The sequence below is a fragment of the Macrotis lagotis genome, chromosome X (genome assembly GCF_037893015.1).
Source record: "Macrotis lagotis isolate mMagLag1 chromosome X, bilby.v1.9.chrom.fasta, whole genome shotgun sequence".
Classification (NCBI taxonomy): Eukaryota; Metazoa; Chordata; class Mammalia; order Peramelemorphia; family Peramelidae; genus Macrotis; species Macrotis lagotis.
Genome location: NC_133666.1, coordinates 493,411,043 through 493,431,347, shown reverse-complemented (window position 1 = coordinate 493,431,347; position 20,305 = coordinate 493,411,043). Strand labels below are relative to the sequence as shown.

Genomic DNA, 20,305 nt, shown 5'->3' with positions numbered 1-20,305 from the left:
ATTCAAGTATAATATATATCTATAAATATGTATTTTATGTGTGTATACATATACATATGTATATATAAATATACATACTAAATCCAATTCTAATATGACAATCTACTGAGAGTGAGGGCCAATAGGCTACCTAAGGAGGGGTGAATAGTGCCAGATGGGAAATGAAACTATCTAAAGTAGAATAGTCTGCCTTGGAAGCTAGTGCAGTTGTAGCATAGAGGATCTCCTCAATTGAGGTTCTTTAGTAAAGTGTGATGAGCCCCTTTTGACGTATGATGTAGATCCCTTTTCAAGTTCAAGTTGGACTTGGCATCTGAGCTTTTTTGGCTTTGAAGCTCAGATTCTATGAAGCCAGAGCTTCTTATAAAGTCATCATTTAAATAGCCATTACTAAAAGTTAAAAAATTCATTACTGAAAAAAATTCATCTGTCTTTATTGTTCAAAATGTATGAAATGATCTCTTCCAGCTAGAACTTTCTGTGACTCTAAGGGAAAGGCTGGCATTCTCTTTCCAGATTTCATGAGCCTATTGATTCAGTCATCTTTACTGCTTTGAAAGGTTTGGGCTGAATTCCAGTTCTACTTTTACAATTTTAAGCCTTTAGTGGTCAAATGCAAATAGGTGATTTACTGGTAACCTGAAAAAATCATGAGAAATAATCTGGCAACATGTCTGAGGCAAACAAACCAAAGCTCAACAAGTTATACCACAGAAAAAGAAACCAAAGACAATTAAATATGAATTCAAGATTCAAATAATACCATTCCTATATTTTTCACAAAATAGAAGAAAGTCAATCAGTTTCATTAGAAAAATTTTAAAGGGTCCTATTTCTTATCTTGTCATAGATTTTTCATGGCTAGGAAACCTGAATAGGTTTTAATTACAATAATAAAAGGGTAGTAGGTCTTTTTAAATACACACATACTATTATTTTCTAGCTAATGTTGGGAAGTTTTGAAATGATGGGAGATACATTTTATTTATTGCCAGTTCCCCTTTAGAGTTTTGGTTGAGGGTGGAGATGATCATTTTGAACTGGAAAGAAGGAAAGATGGCTGGAGTCTGTAAGTAATGCAACTGTGGATAGGAGTGGTTGAAATAAATGCCTGGAATGATGGATGACTACAGTAGGAAGCATGGATGAATCTTCCCTTCACAGAATAAAAAGGTCAGAGAAATTGATGTTGGTAACTATATAATTTAAAGTTTGGACTGAATATGACTATAATAGATTGCTGGTGGAGCCTCTCTCTCCAAGATATATTGGTTTGATCTACCTTACCTTTGGATAAGCAAAGAACAGTTCATTCTGATTGGATCATACCCTAAAAGCTTATTGTGAAGCCAGAATTGTGAGCCTCCAAAGCTACTTCTCTTCTCAACCTTAACCTTAGTATCCATCTTGCTCTGATTTCTCCCTGTTGTCTCCTGGTGATGTCATCCCACTATTCTCTGCTATTCTCTCTGCTTTCCTGAATATTGTGTCTCTTTTGGACTGTGTAATTACTATTCTCTGGTACCATTTCCTGGACTTCAGTTCTTCAGGGTCAATTTTTGGCTCTTTGCTCCTAATACTGAGGTGTACAAGTCAGAAAGCCTCATCTAGATAAGAATACTTGTGTTTTGTCTTTTTAAAAATATTTTTATTATGTCCTTTGTGTTTATAAAATAATTAACCCTCCCCCCCCAGTACCTCCCCTTGTGACATGGTATAAAGTCCACTTTGCTCCCAGGATCTTCCTTAATTGACTATAAATGAAGTTGACCAAGAACAAAAGTTAAGTGAAAAGGACAAGGTCATTGTCCCATATCTTCCTGATCTATCCATCTTCCTCTATAAATCTACAAGTACCCCAAACCCCTAGATTTTGCATCATATTCTAATTAGGCAAAGTCTCACTGTCTCCTTACCCTGCATCTCTGTTGATGTTGATTTGTAGCTCATATCACTTTAGAACCCTCATACAATAGATACCAGATTTGGGGGAGGAGGTGATGATGAAACCTGTGCCTGGAGTCAGCCTTAAGCTGTGTATTTAAAATGTATCAGCTGAGCTTACTCCAAGTTAAGTCCCTATCACCTGAAAAGCATGCTCAGTGGTGGGCATCATCTTTAATAGGCCTAGGGGAAGTAGGGATTGGGGGAGAAGTTAGTTAATGTTAACCTTTAGTGAATTAAATCCTTTGCTTATCAAATTTATTTCCCAATACGCTTGTGATAACGAGGAACTCTGGAAACAGGCTCTGCTTCTGGCAGGTGGATGCTTCCACATACCAGGAATAGGTAATAGATAGGTTCTAATACATTTATTTACTGATCATATATAGCAAGCTCTCCATTTCTCATTGCCAAGGGATCTAAATGTACTTGAAATCAGGTTAAGTGGAACCAAATTTAGTCTCTGTATGACCTGACTGGGGATATGCAACCTGGGATTGAATTTCCTATTTTATATTATTTTTGTTCTCAGTTGCAAACAGTTATTTCCTTAGAGACCACAGAGCAAGTAGGCAGCGAGGTAATGAAATGTGGTAAATCTGGTTAAGAAGAAATATGACTATAAATGCTTTCTTTTCTCTCCTCTCCACAGACTCATATATATTTACTATGGTTTCCATCACGTTGCAAAGTACTATAATCCCTGCTTTGCTGGTCTGGTTATTTTGGGATAAATGGAATTCTTGTGTTTTCATAGGTGGGACTGTCACCAACCATTGTCATGTGTATTCTTGTCCCATTACTTAATATGGTGTCTTGCTGATATAAAAAGGGCAAACATTTAATTTCATGGAAATATTTTCAGAATGAAAAGCATATGACCTCTCTATGAACTCCTGATCATTTTAAACTTCTGACCATCTAAAATTACTGCTATGTTTGGCCACGCTTTTTAAAGAATTGGAAACAAAGTTGGTGTTATTGAATTGTGAAATGACCAAACAAATTGGGTTCATTAATGAAATGGAACATAACTGTGCCATAAGGAATGATGAATATGAAGAATTTAAGAAAATATGAAAAGATGTGTGAACTGATAAAGAGCTAAGAAAGCAGTACAAGAAGAACAATATGCTTAGTTTTAGGGAAATTGAAAAGAAGAGATTATTGAAAGACAACAGAAATCACATCAAGATTGCTTCCAAATAACTGATACTGAAACACATTTCCTTCCTCATAGTAGAGGTGGCAAGATAATATATCTGCTTAGTCTCAGTCATGTGGTATTGAAAAGTTTTGTTTAACTGTTTTTAATATTGTTCTGAGGGACAGAAATGAGGGATTATTCCTTTTAAGTATGCTTCATGAATTTGTGTGTCATTCTTGTGCAGGGGCCATGTTAATCTTTTCTGTATTGTTCCAATTTTAGTATATGTGCTACTGAAGTAAGCACATAATGTGATGGTAACCCTACTTCCCATGAGTTCCAACCCAGCTGTTTGATCCCCTTCTGCTTCTTCAGCAGAAGCTTCAATGAGTAATTCAACAAGCATTTATGAAGAGCCTACTACGTTCCAGTAAGCAGGGTGAAATAAGCTTCTTGGGATAGGATGAAGGGGAACTGGAGCAGGGGACTGGGGTCAAATGTAGTCTCAGAAATTGCTAAGTATAACTAGCACAGTCTCATGGCTTCCTTGGAATATGAGTTAAGGTCTTCCACACATGAATCCCATCTCTCTCTCCTTAACAGCCCCCCCCCTAAAAAGAATCATATAATACCAGAATAATTTATATAACCACCATAACTTACTTTAATAGATTTCAATCACATCATGAATTAATCATTGCAGATTTTCCATGTAATACTACTGGGTGAGTTTTTAAGCAATTAAAAACTTGGGATGTCATCTTACCCATCTCTCTACATAAAGACAAATCCCTGTCCTAAAGGAATTCATATTTTAATGGATGAAACAACAGACAAACAACTATATATTCAAGATATACATAGTGTAAATATGAGATAATTGTAGAAGGGAGGTACTAGCGGGGGGGGGGGAGCAGAAAGTGCTCTTGCAGAAGATCAGATTTGGGCTGAGTTGTGAGGGAAGTTAGGAAAGATAGGAAACAGAGGTAAGGGTCTGGGGTCTCCTTCCCCTTCTCTTTGTTAAATTGAGGGTACACTTGGTATCCCTTGTCTGAGTGCAAAATTTTGAGGTACAATTCCATTTAAGAGAACTACTGACTGTATCATCAAGTTAAAATCTTGCAAAAATTATATCTCACATATGATTACATATCTGGTAGGAAATCTGAGCTGACAATATAAATGTCAATTTGTTGGCATCATTATAAGTCGTTAGTTGTTCATCTTGACTTAAGATCTTTTTAACTGGTGGAATTACCTTTAAAATATATTTTATTATATCTATGATCTAAGTGGTGTCCTGGAACTTTGTTCAGGTAGACCTAATTTATATTGACTTCAGGTCATTAATTGGGACTTTAGGAGATGAAATCACTTTAATTTTATATTTCAATTAATGGGGTAGCTAGGTGGCACAGTGGATAGAGTGATGGGCCTGAAATCAGAGAAGACTTGAGTTCAAATGTGACCACAGTCACTAACTGTGTGATCCAGGGTAAGTCACTTAACCCTTGTTTGCCTCAGTTTTCTCACATGTAAAATAAGTTGAAGAAGGAAATGGTAAACTACCCTAATATCTTTGCCAAGAAAACCCCATATGGATTCAGGAACATGACTAAATAGCAACAATTAATCACAATGAACATTTATTAAGCACCTACTGTGTGTTGGGAACAGAAAAGAGGTAAAAGATAGTCCCTGCCCTCAAGGAGTCCACATTCTAATGGGGGATAACATTCAAACAAATATATGGAATCAAGCTATATACCTGATAAACAGGAAATAACAACAGATGGAAGACATTAGATTTATAATTTTTTTCCTTCATTCTTGAAGAAGACTACAAGATCAGGGAGGGGATGCCATGACAAGCACATGATTTGGATTTGAGTTAACGAATGCTGCACTAGGTCACCAGCATCACTTTCTCCTCCAGAACGACCTAGGCCCAGTGGGCAGATAGGAATCAGGACAACTGGAGATGGTCCTAGATGCAAGCTAGAAAGTGGCAGATTTGAATTCCTGTCCTCTTGACTCCAAGGTCAGTGCTCTACCTGCCAGCTTATCTAGTAAAAAGGATATTGAAGATAAGAGATTGTGGAGTGATGGGGAGGCAATTTATAGGAGAAGGATTAGGAGAGGATTAGGAGGAGAGGAAGGGTGCATAAAATTGAGAAAAGTTTCTTGTGAAAGACTGAAATTTTAGTTGAAATGTAAAGAAAGCCAGGGAAGTCAATAGGCAGAACTGAGGAAGGAGAGATTACAAGAAAGAGGGAGAGTCAGTAAAAGATACAGCCAGGAGGCCAGTATCACTGGACAAAGAGAACCAGTTCAGGAGTAAGGTATAAGAAAACTTAGATAGTAGGAGGTGCTAGGTTATAAAGAATTTTGAAAGTCAAAGAGAATTTTGTTCCTGGAGGCACTAGGAAGCCAATGGAATTTATTGAGGGTGATGGTGGTGGTAACACTTGCTTAAGGAAAATTTTTCTATTGACTGAATAGAGGATGGGCTTGAGGTATACAGACCCACAAGCAGGCTATTGTAATAATCCAAACATGAGACATGGCATTGTTGGAGGAGAGGAGGGGGCATATTCAAGAGATGCTGCAAAGGTAATAGAGAAAGGCCAAGCAACAGATTGAATATGGAGCATTGGATCTTGTCCTTCATTATCGAAGAAGACCAAAATGACATCACTATGATTGAGAAAAAGTACAGCATGTCTGATTGTGGCTGATCAGACCAATATGAGCTCAGAATGCTCTCTACCACAGGTTGGGCACAAATAGTCCATGTGAACACCTGGGATGAGTACTTTAAACTTACATATCAATTCTGTCTTGTTCATAAAGCGCAGCACCCACTGAAGAGGGCACTCCATGCTGGATGATCTTGTGCCAGTGTCTCCTATGTTATACAATCAATTCTAAAATTCTTAAGAGAGACCTTTAGGGTGTCTTGGGATCACTTCTTCTGACACCCTTGTAAGCACTTTGCCCTGTGTGAGTTCTCCCTAAAATAGTTGGGGTTTTTTTTTTTTGGCAGGCGTACATCTGGCATTCTAAATAATGTGTACAGCTCATTGAAGTGGCTCTCTCTGTTGAATTGTTAAAATGCTAGGTATTTAGCTCAAGAAAGGACCTCAGTGTCTGGAATCTTCTCCTGCCAGGTGATCTTCAGAATCTTCCTAAGACAATTTAAATAGAAGTGATTCAGTTTCCTGATATGGTGCTGGTAGACTGTCCAGGTTTCACAGTCATATAGCAATGAGGTGAACACAATGACTCTACCTTCAGTTTTGTAGTTGATCCAAAACTTCTTCTCTCTCTCACACTTTCTTTAGGATCCTCTCAAACACTGAGCTAGGTAATTTTTAGAGGGAAAAGGCATCAGAATGAACAGTATTCAGACTTGATTGGACTAAGCAGTCTTGAAGGAGCCCTAATTGCCCATAATAATAATAATAATAGTTAGCATTTATATAGTCCTTTAATATTTACAAACCAATTTAATATATTATTTCATTTGATCCTCACAACAATATTATGATGAGGTAGTTGCTATAATAATATCTATTTTACAAATGGAGAAAAGGGGAGCTGAAATAAGTTGAATGATTTTCTCAGGGTCACCAACTAGGAAGTATCTGAGACAAAATTTGAACCTGTATCTTCTAGACCCCAAGTCTGGCAGTCTGTCTACTCTTCTTTTTCTCTTTTTCAGATGAGCTAAGGTATACTTGATATATGATTAGGTATGAGATACAGAGATATTTGATTTCCAGATGTCAAAAAAGTTGTCACCACAGAGAGCTCAAAGGGGTGATATATTTATGAAAAAGGCTAGTCTACCCTGAGCCAAACAAAATAAGAATGAGTTCTCTACCCTGGGAAACAGCAGAGAAAGAGTACTGACCATGGTTCCCCTGCATTCTGGGTAAGCTTTCCCTCCTGTCCCTTTTTCTTCTTTTTGATGAGAATGGGCAACATGTATGAGTTCCCATAGAATTTAGGGCTGAGTTAATCTCAGCTTGGACCCCTGACAAGCATAGGTTTTGGCCAGTCTACAAGTAGTCTATTTAAAATAAGAAAACAAGGGGCAAAAATAGAGTGAAAATATTGCAGGTGTATGATGAATTGGTAGTGGGGAGAAATCATTAACATTATTCAAATCAATCCAATTTACAAACAAAGAATGTCTTTCATGTGCAAGGTCTACTGATCTCTGGAGGGTCTCAGGAAGATTGCAACCTGACCAAAATAATGAAGTTATCACACAGTAAATAGAGAGAACCTTTAGATCATGTGACTAACAATATAGAGTATTAGATATTTCCTCAGATATTCACAATCTCTCAGTCTTCTCCAAATTAGGAATTTTGAAAAAGAGATAAACAAGTTTAGCTCCCTTCATGGTCTAGGACACCAAGTACCACAGAGATATATTAACAGCAGAAAAGGCTAATTTCCCATACTCATTTAATCAGTACCCCGTCATGTACCCCCCTCCCCCACTACACCCTGGCAGCAGGGCATGTAAGTTAACTCTTGGGTATTTAATAGGATTTAACTTTCTATCCTCTTCACCTCACCCCCATATACCCTTACACTCATCCCCCAACCTCCACTCCCCCACCCCCTCCACCACACACACACACACACACACACACGAGCTTGTCCTGTTTGTATCATCAGTGTGACAGAACTCTTATGATGCAACAGAGCTTAGTCAGAGAATTGAAAAATAGGAAGTATTGTGTGACTGGGTGATATTCTACTAAGCCTGAAGGAAAGAACACAGCATGCAACTGGAGTCAGTTCATTTGGAGTAGAGAGTGAGACTGAAGAAATTTGACTTACCCAGCATGGGAAGGTTGAGATGACTTTGATAGTTAACCCCAAGAGAAATCATATTCAAAGATATTTAGAAAATTAGAGGAATATAATGGAGGGGGGAAAGATTGAAGTTATCAAAGATCTCAAGAGGAAGTAAACTCAAAGACCTTGAAGCATAAGCAGGTAAACCAATAGGGAAGATATTAAATAAGAGAAGAATGTGTCCTCCAGGTCCATTAAAAAAGTCCAGTGATCTATGAATAAATATTGCAAGACCAAGGGAAATGAATGAGCATCTGATGAGGCAGAGGGACTTGTGGATTCCTAAGAGAGCAGAAATTCCTGAATGTTTTAAAAGAGAAATAAGAATTTCAGAAACAGAATTTATGACCTTTACAGCAGGAAATAATTAGCAAGAAACAAAACAAAACAACAAACATTATGCTGGCATGGACTAAAGACAATAAACCAATGACAACAATAAACTTAACACTTCAAATTCTTTTAGCATCCGAATTCATAAATAAAAAATTAGCTGAACCATAAGAAGATATAGATGGTAATACAATAGTGACAAGAGATTTCAATGTTCCTCTTAGCTTTGGATAAATTTAACAGAAAGATAAATAAAAGAGAAAATGTGGAATTGAACAAATTCCTGGAAAAATTAGAACTGGTAAACTTTCAGGATCTTAATCAGTAGATACATTTTGGGAAGAAATTTGAATTTATGTAAATAATGTGACTAAACTGTCCATATCCTTTAAACCAGAGATTTCATTACTAGGCATGTATGCCCAAAAAAGACATTGTTAAGAAAAAAAGTATTCTAATATACCAAAATATTTGTAACAGCAACTTTTGTGGTAGCAAGGAATTGGAAACAAAGTAGGTGTCCATTGATTGAGGAATGGCTTAAAAAATTAGGAGACGTGAATGTAATGGAATATTTTTGTGCTATAATAAATGACAAATACAATGAATACAAGGAACAATGGAAAGATCTATGTGTACTGATGCAGAGATAAGTAAACAAAGCCAAGAAAAATTATACATGACTACAAAGTTAACAGAAAGAACAGCTATATTGTACAAATAAAATAACAAGTATGTCTTGAAAAAATAAATATGGGGGCAGCTAAGTGGCACAGTGAATACAGCACCAGCCCTGGAGTCAGGAGTACCTGAGTTCAAATCCGACCTCAGACACTTAATAGTTACCTAGCTGTGTGGCCTTGGGCAAGTCACTAAACCACATTTGCCTTGCAAAAACCTAGGGGAAAAAAGAAATATGGAAGATACCTCCACTTCACCCTTTTGCAAAGGTGGGAGGTCCACAAATGTTATATATTGCACATAATTTCAGAAATTTCTATATATTGTTGAATTATTCTGATTTTTTCCCTCCTCTTTCTTTTCTTTTTTCTCTTTAAAATTGTTATTTAATTTTTTTCAGTCATCTCTGACTCTTTGTGACCCCATTTTGGTGTTTTCTTGGAAAAGAGTAGATTGCTATTTCCTTCTCCAGGTCATTTACAGCAAAAGACTTTCATAAAAAATTTTTTTAAAAATGTGCATAGGAGAGGCACAAAGCACCACCAGAAGTCACAAGAAGATATTTCCTTCTATCAAAAGAATCAGAGAAGACCCCACAAAAGAGAGGATGCATCTAGGGATGGTGAAGAAACCATTTTTCCTGAAGTAAGTAAAGAGGAGTAGTTTGAAATCAGACTGGAAAAGCAGATCTGAACCATGAAATTTTTTTTTTAAGAGATCATGACGAGAGCTGGTATGGTATAGCAGAAAGTTTATTGGCAGTCATCAACAGACATTTATTACATGTATCATCACCGTACTAAGTTCTGAGAATACAAAGAAAGGTAAAAATACCCTTCATCCCTCAAAGAACTGATATTACAGTTGAAGAAGTGACATATAAACAGTTTTGTATGTTTATAATGGAAATGGATGGTAATCTCAGAGGAAAGGCAAGGAAATTGTGGAGAATAGAATTGGAAAAGTCTCCTGTAAAAAAATGGAATTTGAGTTGGCTCTTGAAGAAAGTCAGGGAAATGAGGAGTTGAATGTGAAGAGGGAGTTCATTCCTACCATAGGGGGCTTGGTGACAGTGTCATTACGAGGAACAATAAGTAGCTCAGTGTCACTCATGGAAGAGAACAAAATAAAGGTCTCCCTCCTCCAGATGGAGGAGACAGCACTATTTTGAGCTAGTTTTTAAAGTCAGGTCAGTGAAGGACATCAGTCATGTCTCTCACCTGTTCTTTGGCTGTGAACCTCCTCTCTTTGTGTTTATTCTTTATTCATATCTGGCAAACAAATATTCCACAGGTAGACACATATAAGATGTGTCGTATGAGTATGGCAGATTAACAGATTCTATCACAGGTACCCCCAGTGAGCAAAGAATGCAACAGAGGGTGTGATGATGAGGTTTGTCTTTTGTTCTTGAGGAAAACCATGATATCAGGGAAGTGATGCCATGACAAGCAAGTGAATTGGATTGGGGGGGGGAGTCCTGTGGCCAAATATGAATCAGGATGACTAGAGATGGCCCTGGATGCAAGGCATCCCTCTTGTCACTAGTAAGTAGAAGTAGTAAGTTAAGTACTTGCCCCACATCACTAGTAAGTAAAATGTAATAAATAATAGTGGTAAGTTAAGTGACTTGCCCAAGGTCACACAACTAATAAGTATCAAGTATCTGAGGATGGATTTGAACTCCCATCCTCCTGACTTCAAGACCAGTGCTCTATCCACTGTACCATCTAACTGCCCCTAATGGTGAGCTCCCCAGTCAGTGAAGATGGTGTTCCCTATGAGAGCTGACTCAGGTAAGCAGTGAAATGACCTGCCTCCATAATCATAGGCATATCCCACAATGAGCTTCAGAAGGATTCTACGAAGAAGGGTAAGAACTTCCATGGCTAGGGTTCAGGCAGGATTAGATTATCTCTTAGGTTCTCTCTGTCTCTATTATCTTATGAAATCAAATACAGCCTTAATGTATGAGACAGATTGTGAACCAGAGGTTCTTAACCTGAGGGCCTGAACTTTTTTTTAAAAAGTTTTGATGAAATAATTTTAAAATAGTTTTAAAATAGTTTTGATAACTATTTTAATAATTGGTTTCCTTTGTCATTCTTTGCGCATTTAAAAACATTCTAAGAAGGGGTCCATAGACTTTATGAGACTGCTAAAGGGATCTGTGACATAAAAATGTGAAGACCCCCTTCTCTACATAAGAAGACCATTTAGGAGGACATTGCAAAACTACATACAGGTAAGATGAAATGACCTAGGGTACTGGTAGTTGGAAAGAGGTGACCAATCTCAGAAATATTGTAGAGGCAGAACCAACAGACCTTGAAGAAAGAAGAGGAAGGGGTGTAAAATTTACATTATAACTGAGATCTTTCACCTCAGTTGCTGGTTTGAAAAAAAACCTGCCAACTAGAAAAAACATCAAATGTTCACAAAATGGATTCTTTGGGGTTGAGGGGAGAGATGATGATAGCCAATATTAGGAATAAATTTGGTATAAGTAATTATTTCCATAAAGACACTCTGTGATCTAGCCATGCTGGTCTTGTTCCTCAAATACAATACTCCAAGTTCCATTTTTGTGCCTTTGCACTGACTTTCTCTGGTGCTTTGGGATACTCTCCATCCTCAACTTTACCTCTTGTGTTCTCCAGTCTTTTATAAGACTCAGCTTATTCTACAGAAGGCCTTTCCTGGTTTTCCCAGATGCTTAGTATTTCCCCTCTAAAGTTTTGTGAATTGCAACTTACATCTGTGAAGTTGTCTCCTCCATTAGAATGTAAACTCCTTGAGGGCTAGAACTATTTAATTTTTCTTCTTGTATCCCAAGAGCTTTACCTAGGGCCTAGCACATACTAACCTCTTAATAAATGATTTCTGGTTGATTGATGTATCAGCAATGGAAAATTCTGTTGCCTCAGCACAACCTGTAAGTCTCTTCTCATAATACTTACCTTTGGTGGTATGAAAATCTAAATTAGTACCATTTACAATTCAGTCATAAGGGCTCCCTAAACTGGAGAAATTTAAAAATGTAGGGGAGACAATCAATTTCCCTTATTTCAGTTTTTTAAAAAATTGTCCACAAAAATACATCATTATGCATTAGTAACTCTGCTACCCCTCTAGGGAGAAATGAAAGTTATGTATAAAGCACAAAGTGTCCAAAGGATTAAAGGATTTTCTTTAAGATTGCCTAGAGACAGTGGGATGTTTTAAATCTTCAAATCTTCAAATGATGTGACTGTTCCTCAGACTAGAATCATGTAGCAACCCTCAAAAAGACTTCTGAGTTTTCCTGTTTTGGATAGTGCATTTCATCTTTGAAATGTGTTAGAGATGTTGCCTTCTTTTTTCAGGGATTTCAGGAAAGTCATTGATAAGGAATAGAGTATTATCTGTCATTTCTTCTTCCAGAGTTCTGCTTTGGGATCTCTGAGTACAGTAATTGGTGAAAGGGAGTATAAGACTGGAAAAATCTCCTGATTCACTCAAGGTTATTTAACAAGTGGGATGTATATTTGTGTATATATACATACATATATATATATATATATATATATATATATATATATATATATATATATCTGTTTTTGCAAGGCAAATGGGGTTAAATGGCTTGCCCAAGACTACACAGCTAGGTAATTAAGTGTCTGAGACCGGATTTGAACCCAGGTACTCCTGACTCAAGGGCCAGTGCTTTTTCCACTGAGCCACCTAGCCGCCCCTAAAATATATGTTTTAATCTAAGAAATTATTATTGTGCACAAGGAGGGTATATTCTTAGCTGACTTCGGGGACTAAAGCAAAAAAGCAATTAAAACTTAAGGGATGTATGTTAATTATCTTCCAAGTGACAAAAGAATAGCCTCAGATTGTTCTCTTAATGAAGGAAGCAGAACCAAGAGAATATTATACACATTAGAAACAACATTGTGAGTTGATCAACTATGGTAGAGCATCTCCTTTCAACAGTTCAGAGCCAGGACAACCCTGGGAGACAGAATCTGAATAGATAGCTGCTCTACATAACTTCTCTTATGTTTTTCCTTCTTATCCTATGGTTTTCTTTCTTTTCCCTTAGACCTAATTCCTCATACACAAAATGACTAATAAGGAAAAATGTTAAACACAAATGTACATGTATGACTTTTATCAGACTGTTCACCACAGAGGGAAGAAAGATGGTGAAGAGGGTGGTAAGAAAATATGTAACTTACAAGTATGCAAGTAGATGAATGTTGAAAAAAGTTACATAAATGTAAATTGCAAAATAAGATAAAATATCAATTAAAAAAGTTTATTCTCTCAAGCAAAGAATCAAAGTACTTACAGAGATGCTTACTTTTTTCTTTTACTTGAAATTCCATTTGTGAAAATTTAACTCAGATTCCGTGAAGAATGAAGATAAACTTCCCATACATAAAGATCCTGATAAGGGCTTATTTATTAATATATTTATATTATAGCAATCAATATTGATTCATTTACTTTCCTAAGGATGAGGAAGGACAGCACCTGCAGTTTCAAAATTCTAAGATTCAAAATCACAGTTAACCACCTACCTGCTTATCTATCTAATATATGCATACTTACATGTTTATACTTATTAGGAAAGAGATATAAAGCTACAGAAACCGACTATTTTGAAAAGCACTATATATGTTAAACTTTTGTTGGACATTCCATGAATAGTCTTTCTTTTGGGAGATACTTATAAGAGTGTCAAATCTAAGCAGATTCTTAGGAAAAAAATGTTCATCAGTCAGTACCCTCAAAATTTATTTCAACTGAAGGGTGTGATATTTTTCTCTGCCTTTTATCATTTTTGCTACTATATCATGGAATTCAATGTAATGGATATTTCATGAAACACCTCATCCAGAACATTGGAACACAATAATTAGATGTAAAAGAGTAAAAGACATTAAGAAGGGGATAGAGGAAGTAGAACAATACAGGCACTATCATATTAAATTTATTTTAAAAAACAAGCTATAGTCTATGAACTCACATCTTTTTTTTCTGGTGTCCTTTGTATAAGGAAATGTTTGTATTCGTAACCTCCTTTTTTCTGGCCTTCTTTGTTTCTTGTTGTTGATGATTTTCTAGTTCATGATGAAAAAATTAAAAAACAACTCTGAATCCCTAAGAGAAAAACAGGTATGAATAAAAATTATTTCTAACTGAGGAAGAAACAGTTTCCACAGTCTTATAAAAAGGGGAATTTACTTAACATTACCCAAGTTTCAAGAACTCACATTAAAACTTCAATATCCACGAAGTAGATAGAGTACTGGCCCTGGAGTCGGGAGTATCTGAGTTCAAATCAGCCTTCAGACTCTTAATAATTACCTAGCTGTGTGGCCTTGGGTAAGCTGCTTAACCCCATTTGCCTTGCAAAAACCTAAAACAACCCCCTCAAAACCCCTTCAATTTCTTCAACCATTTTTCTTCTTAATCTTTTCAACCATACTTTTCCCATCTTAATTTAGAGGATAAAGTGTTACTACTATTTACCAAGGACAATCCTTCTAACTACGATCTTCATCTCATCTCCCTTCCCTGCAAAGACTTTGCTTCTAAGAATCCTTCTCTCCCATAATGCAACTTCAATCTTTCCTTATTCACTGGTTCCTTCCTAGTTTCCTACCTGACCATGCTCTGGTTTCTTTAATTCTTTAAAAAAAAATCCAAACCTTTCCCTCAACTTTTATACCCCACCACGTTACCATTCTATCACTTCTTCCCTTCAAAAATTAAATTTCTTAAGAAAGTGGTTTATATATATACTTCCTGATAAGAAACTCATTCTTTCATCTTTGCCTTTTAACTTTTGCCCTCTGTACTTAACTGAAACAAATCTCAAAGATCAATGACCTTATAACCAAATGCAAAGGACATTTATTCCCTTACCTCATTACCTATTACTTTTGACACTATTGACTACCGTTTTGAACTACATTCTTTTTCATCGTTTCTGACATGACACTCTCACTTCTCCCACCTCTCCATCTATTCCTTTGTCTCTTTCTCTTGCTTTATTTCCTAGCCCTTAAATTATGGTGTTTTCCAAAATCCCATCCTTGATACTCTTTTCTTGGTTCTTTACATTCTCACTCTGCAGTTTCATTCAGTACCACTCAACAATTTTAATAGGCACATCTGCAACTATCAGATAGAAGCAAATCACTCTCCAATGTTTCTAGTATTGACCTTTTCCAGATTTATAGACAATCTCCATTTGATGTCCTATAGACAGACTCCCAATTCATTCTCATCTTGATTTTCTCTTCTATCAGTGATATCAACAGTCATTCCTGATAGAAAATTTAACTTTGACTATTCTTTTTCCCTTACCTTTCAAATCCATACCTTTCATATCTCTGAAATATTCATTTGATCCATTAATCTCTCAAAAGGTCTTATCACAGATTAGGACTTCTGCAATGAGTTTCTTATTGAACTTCTTTTCTTATCCATTCTTCACATGGTTCACAAACTCATCTTCGTGCACATATCTGATCATGTCATTACTCTGCTCAAAGTCAACCTCTAAGACTTCTACTTGTTTACTGATAACAATAGCAACATTCATTTTATGTTTAAGGTTTGCAAAATGCTTTATATCTTGTTTCTCAATTGATCCTCATAATAACAATATAAATTAGGCACTTCAGATAATGTTATTCCAATTTTGCAGAAGGGAACACTAAAAAGTCAGAGAAGCTAAATGATTTGCCCAAGATCATAGAATATATGCTAGAGCCCAGGTTCAAGCTTCTTTACATGTTCTGTACTCCAAACAAACTAGTCTCAGTATCCAAGAGCTGAAAGGGAATTGAGACATCATCCTGAACAAAGTCCCCTCCCCTCCATTCACAATATCTAGTTAAGTTTTTATTCAGTCATCACTTCCTTTTTATCAGACCTAACCAACTGTTCTAATTCCTTAATTTTTTCTGTATCTTGACCATTATTCAATGTGTGCAGATTCATTCAAATTATTAGCTAAAATATTAAACTACAGATTCAAAGACAGGTCTCTGGAATACTCTTCAGATAGTACCCTCCAAGGTAATGATGACTTAACAGTAATTACTTTTTGAGTTTGGTCACTCAACCAATTCTGAATTTATCTAACTATTATTATCTAGCCAACATTTTTCTATCTTATCCACAATGACAACTTAAGAGATTTTTAGTTCTTTCTTCCTTAAGGATATGATTTTTCTCTCATATTCAATTTGGATCAATGTATACCATGGAAACAATGTAAAGACTGGGAAATTGCCTTCTGTGGGGGTGGGCGGAAGGAAGATTAGGGGGAAAATTGTAAAACTCAAAATAAATAAAATCTTTAAAAAATCTTGTTATAAAAAGTTAAACAAGGCATTGTTGGAATTAAAAAAGATGAGATCAATTTGAGTTAGAACAATCAGAAGAAAATGACAAAGAAATTAAGTTAGTTGAAGGATGAATAACAGAGAAAAGGAGAAGGGAGAGAAAAGAAATAACATGAGTAATATTATACAAAGTATAATAGTAGAGGAAATGTGAGGAAAAGGCCTGAAGTTGAGAATGCATATGTTAGTTTAAACAAGCCATGTTTAGTTAATTAGTAGGGAGTCTGAAATGTAGGTTAGGGCCTTGGCATCCCATATATAGTCTTTTTAAAAAATTTTCATCTATATATGCACATGTATATTTTTAAGTTACAAAATTTCCTTCCATCTTCCCTTCCCATCCCCCTCCCCTCAGGGGCAAAGTCAGGTTAGCATTGTACATATATATTTTGATAAACATGTTTACAAATTAGTAATTTTCAGTATGAGGAATTAGGATTAAGAGAAAATAGATAAAAAATAATTTTTATAAAGTGTTCATCCAATTTGGAAGGGTGTTTGTGTGTGTGTGTGTGTGTGTGTGTGTGTGTGTGTTTTGTTTTGGTTTTCTTTCTCTGGATGGGGATAACATAGTCCATAGCTAGTCTAATAGGGTCGTCCTAGCTCTCTGGACTGCCAAGAGGAGTTGCTTCCATCCAAGTTGTTCATCTCATAATGCTGTTGACGTGTACATTGTTCTCTTGGTTCTGTTCCCTTCACTCAGCATCAGATTCTGTAAGTCATTCCACGCTTCTCTAGAATTCGACTATTTATGGTTTCTTATAGAATAGTATTCCATAGCATTCATGTACCATAACTTGTTTAGCCATTCCCCAATTGATGAGAATTGATCAGAACTCCTAGATTGTTCCTAATTTTGGCAGCACTGATTTTATTAGTACAAAACCTTTTTTAATATAGTCAAAATCATTTGTTTTTCAGTTAATAATGTGCTCTAATTCTTGTTTGATCATAAAACATCCCCTTTCCATAGATCCGATAAGAGTATTTTTGGTCTATTAATTTATCTATGGTATCATATATAATATTTTCAGACTTTAATCCCCTTAAATGGATGTTAAAATTTAATGACACCAAACTTCTTGCTATTCCTCACATATATGATATTCTGCCTGAGTCCAGGACTTTTCATCCTATCCTTGTAATTCTCTCCCTCCCCACCTCCCCATCTTGGTTTCTGAAGATTTAGCTTAAACTCCACTTTCTGCAAGAAGTGTTTCTCATTGACTCCCACTGGAACTACATTTTCTTTGAGATTTCTGCCTTTTTAATACTGTGTATGTATATATATATATATATATTATATATATGTACACACACACACACACACACACACACACACATATATATATAGAGTGAGCATGTATACAGTTGCTTACATGTTGTCTCCATTAAAATGTAAACTCCTTGAGGTCAGGGACAGGATTTTTTGGTTTTTGGTCTTTATTTGTATCTCCCACACTTATCGTAGTCCCAGGAATGTACTTACAAAATGCTTGATGATGATGATGATGATGATGATGGAGTTTGAATTTGTTCCTTTAGGTAATGAGGAGTCTCTTAAGATCATTTACTAAGTAATAATGAAGATTCACTTGAATTGCTTAGTAGATCATTTATTATATTATTATATATTATTCAAGGAAGTTCTATAAAAGAAGAGATCAAGTAAAATATCTCTGAATTTCTCCCATTGGGAACATTATGATTTTCCCATTGTAATCATTTCACAATGCTATCATTCAGGAAATAACGTAAAGCATGGATTACTGAGGAAAAGAAAATGGTGACAAGGAAACTAGTGAGGAAGCTCATGTAAAAATTTAGGCATTAGAAAGAATTTTGAGTAAGTAGTAGCAAAGGGAATGGAATGAAATACAATAATGAATATAAGTAGCACTATGAAGAATCTACAATTCCTGATGACTAGATACTGATGATAAGTAATTGAGGGAATTAATAAAGATGAAAAAATATGAGACTTGGATAATTGGGAAAATGACAATATTACTGACAGAAATAATGAAGTGATGCTATTAGAACCAATATAAGAAAATGATTTTGATTTTATTTAAAATTGGGTTGCCAATGAGACAATGAAGGAACACTTTGAGGTATACAGCTAAACCATATTTCATGTGAGAGAATAAGGGATAGAGATAAAGATTTAGGAGTCATTAGCTGATAAATGAAGCCAAGAGGATGAATGAATTCTGTGAGTAAAAGAGTATAAAGAAAGAAGAGAGGAGGACTGAGGGCTGAATTTTGGGAATGTCCAGAATTAGGAGACAAGAAGAGGTCATTAATAGTCAAGTGCCATAGAAAGTTGAGGAAAACAAGGACTGATAAAAATTTATTGGATTTGGTATTTAGGGAGCCACAAATAACAACAGAGAATGAAATTTCGGTAAGTGATGAGATGTAAATCAGTCTGAAGATGCTAGGAGTAAAAGAAATAAAGAAATCAAGTATAGATATCTCATTAGAGGAGATAGACAATGAAAGGAAGGAGATTAATAGAAATTCTTTCATAGCTTAAGAAAGTATTTATTCATCAGTCCATTCATGTTAGTAGATCAAAAATTAAGAATATTTTGATAGGACCCCTGGAATCTATTACCCATAGTCTTATTGAGGATCTTCTTTACTTTGCAAGAACCGGATATTAGAAAAAGATATTATTTTAAAATTTTCAGAATAAGAAAATAAAGAGGACAAAGAAACATGAATAGTTTAAGAGGCAATAATGATTCCATAAATGAGCAATAAACTAAATGCTAGTATTGACAAAGTAATTCATGAGTCATTTTACAGTAAAAGAGCCAAAACTGGTCTGAAGAACAATATTATAGTAAGAAGACAAACCGTTCATTGAGCTTCTGATTTATTTAGTGTTTATTTATTTATTTCTGATTTATTTAGTGTTACACATATGAAATAAAACAAATGTCATTAAGCATAAAATACTAAAAGTTGGCATGAGTAATATCTGAAAAAAATTCAAATTCCTTTAAATATTAACATTAACTCAGGCATGTAGCTATAAGTTTAAGAAAGCAATTACTTTATGTTTTTATGGTACCCAAATAGCCTTAGAATATAAGCAACCATGGAATCAGTTATCCATGGCTTTACAATTTACAAGTTACTGAAAACAATGTTCAACTGATGAGCAAACCAATTTTTGGCTCCTGGGAGACTTCAGAGTATGCCTATGACAAAGCAAATAAGAAGAATGACATTTTTGGTTCCATACTGCACATGGATTTTCTAAACTAAATAAATATACACACATGCCCAAAGATTTTTACTCATTTAGCATTTTAATCAGGCTTCAAAATTGGAAACTAAACAATGTAGTCACATGTTTCTCCCTATTTCAAACAAAAATCTTTGACCCTAGAGTGAACATTTATAATGGCTTGGTAGGTGACTACACACTCTCTATTGGAACTAGGATGCTAAATAATCAAGTAATCAAATTCTACATATTTATCAAAACAAAAACTCTTTTGTAGTAAAAGGAACTGAGAATAATACAAATGCTTTCCCCTTTAACAAATTTATTAACTTACTATTTTAATTTATCTATATTCACTAAACTACAAACTCTTTGAGCATAAAGACCATGTCTTATTTATTTTTGTATTTCTCTTAGGAACTGATATTAATTGTCCATAGTAGAATTAATAAGTATTGATTGTTTGAACATATGAATTTAAGTGATAAAACTCTGTGCCCTTGATCCCGTATCTTCCTATCTTTCTAGTAGGAAAATCATCTCAATCATTTCTTAAACTTCAACCTCTCTCAACCTACTGATTCCTTCTATATTGCCTTTAAATATGTTCAATTATCCCCCATCATTAAAAACTTTCATTAGACCCTACTACCTCAAGTTTTCATCCTT

The 20,305-nt window shown here is 35.3% G+C and overlaps 1 non-coding gene across 1 annotated transcript; it reads right to left on the bottom strand.

Annotated features, from left to right (window-relative positions):
• Nucleotides 1-3,290: 3,290 nt before the first annotated feature.
• On the bottom strand, nt 3,291-3,397 carry LOC141503659 (U6 spliceosomal RNA). Its single transcript, XR_012473000.1, has one exon. It is a non-coding gene; the product is annotated as a U6 spliceosomal RNA (small nuclear RNA).
• Between the last annotated feature and the right edge of the window lie 16,908 nt (nt 3,398-20,305).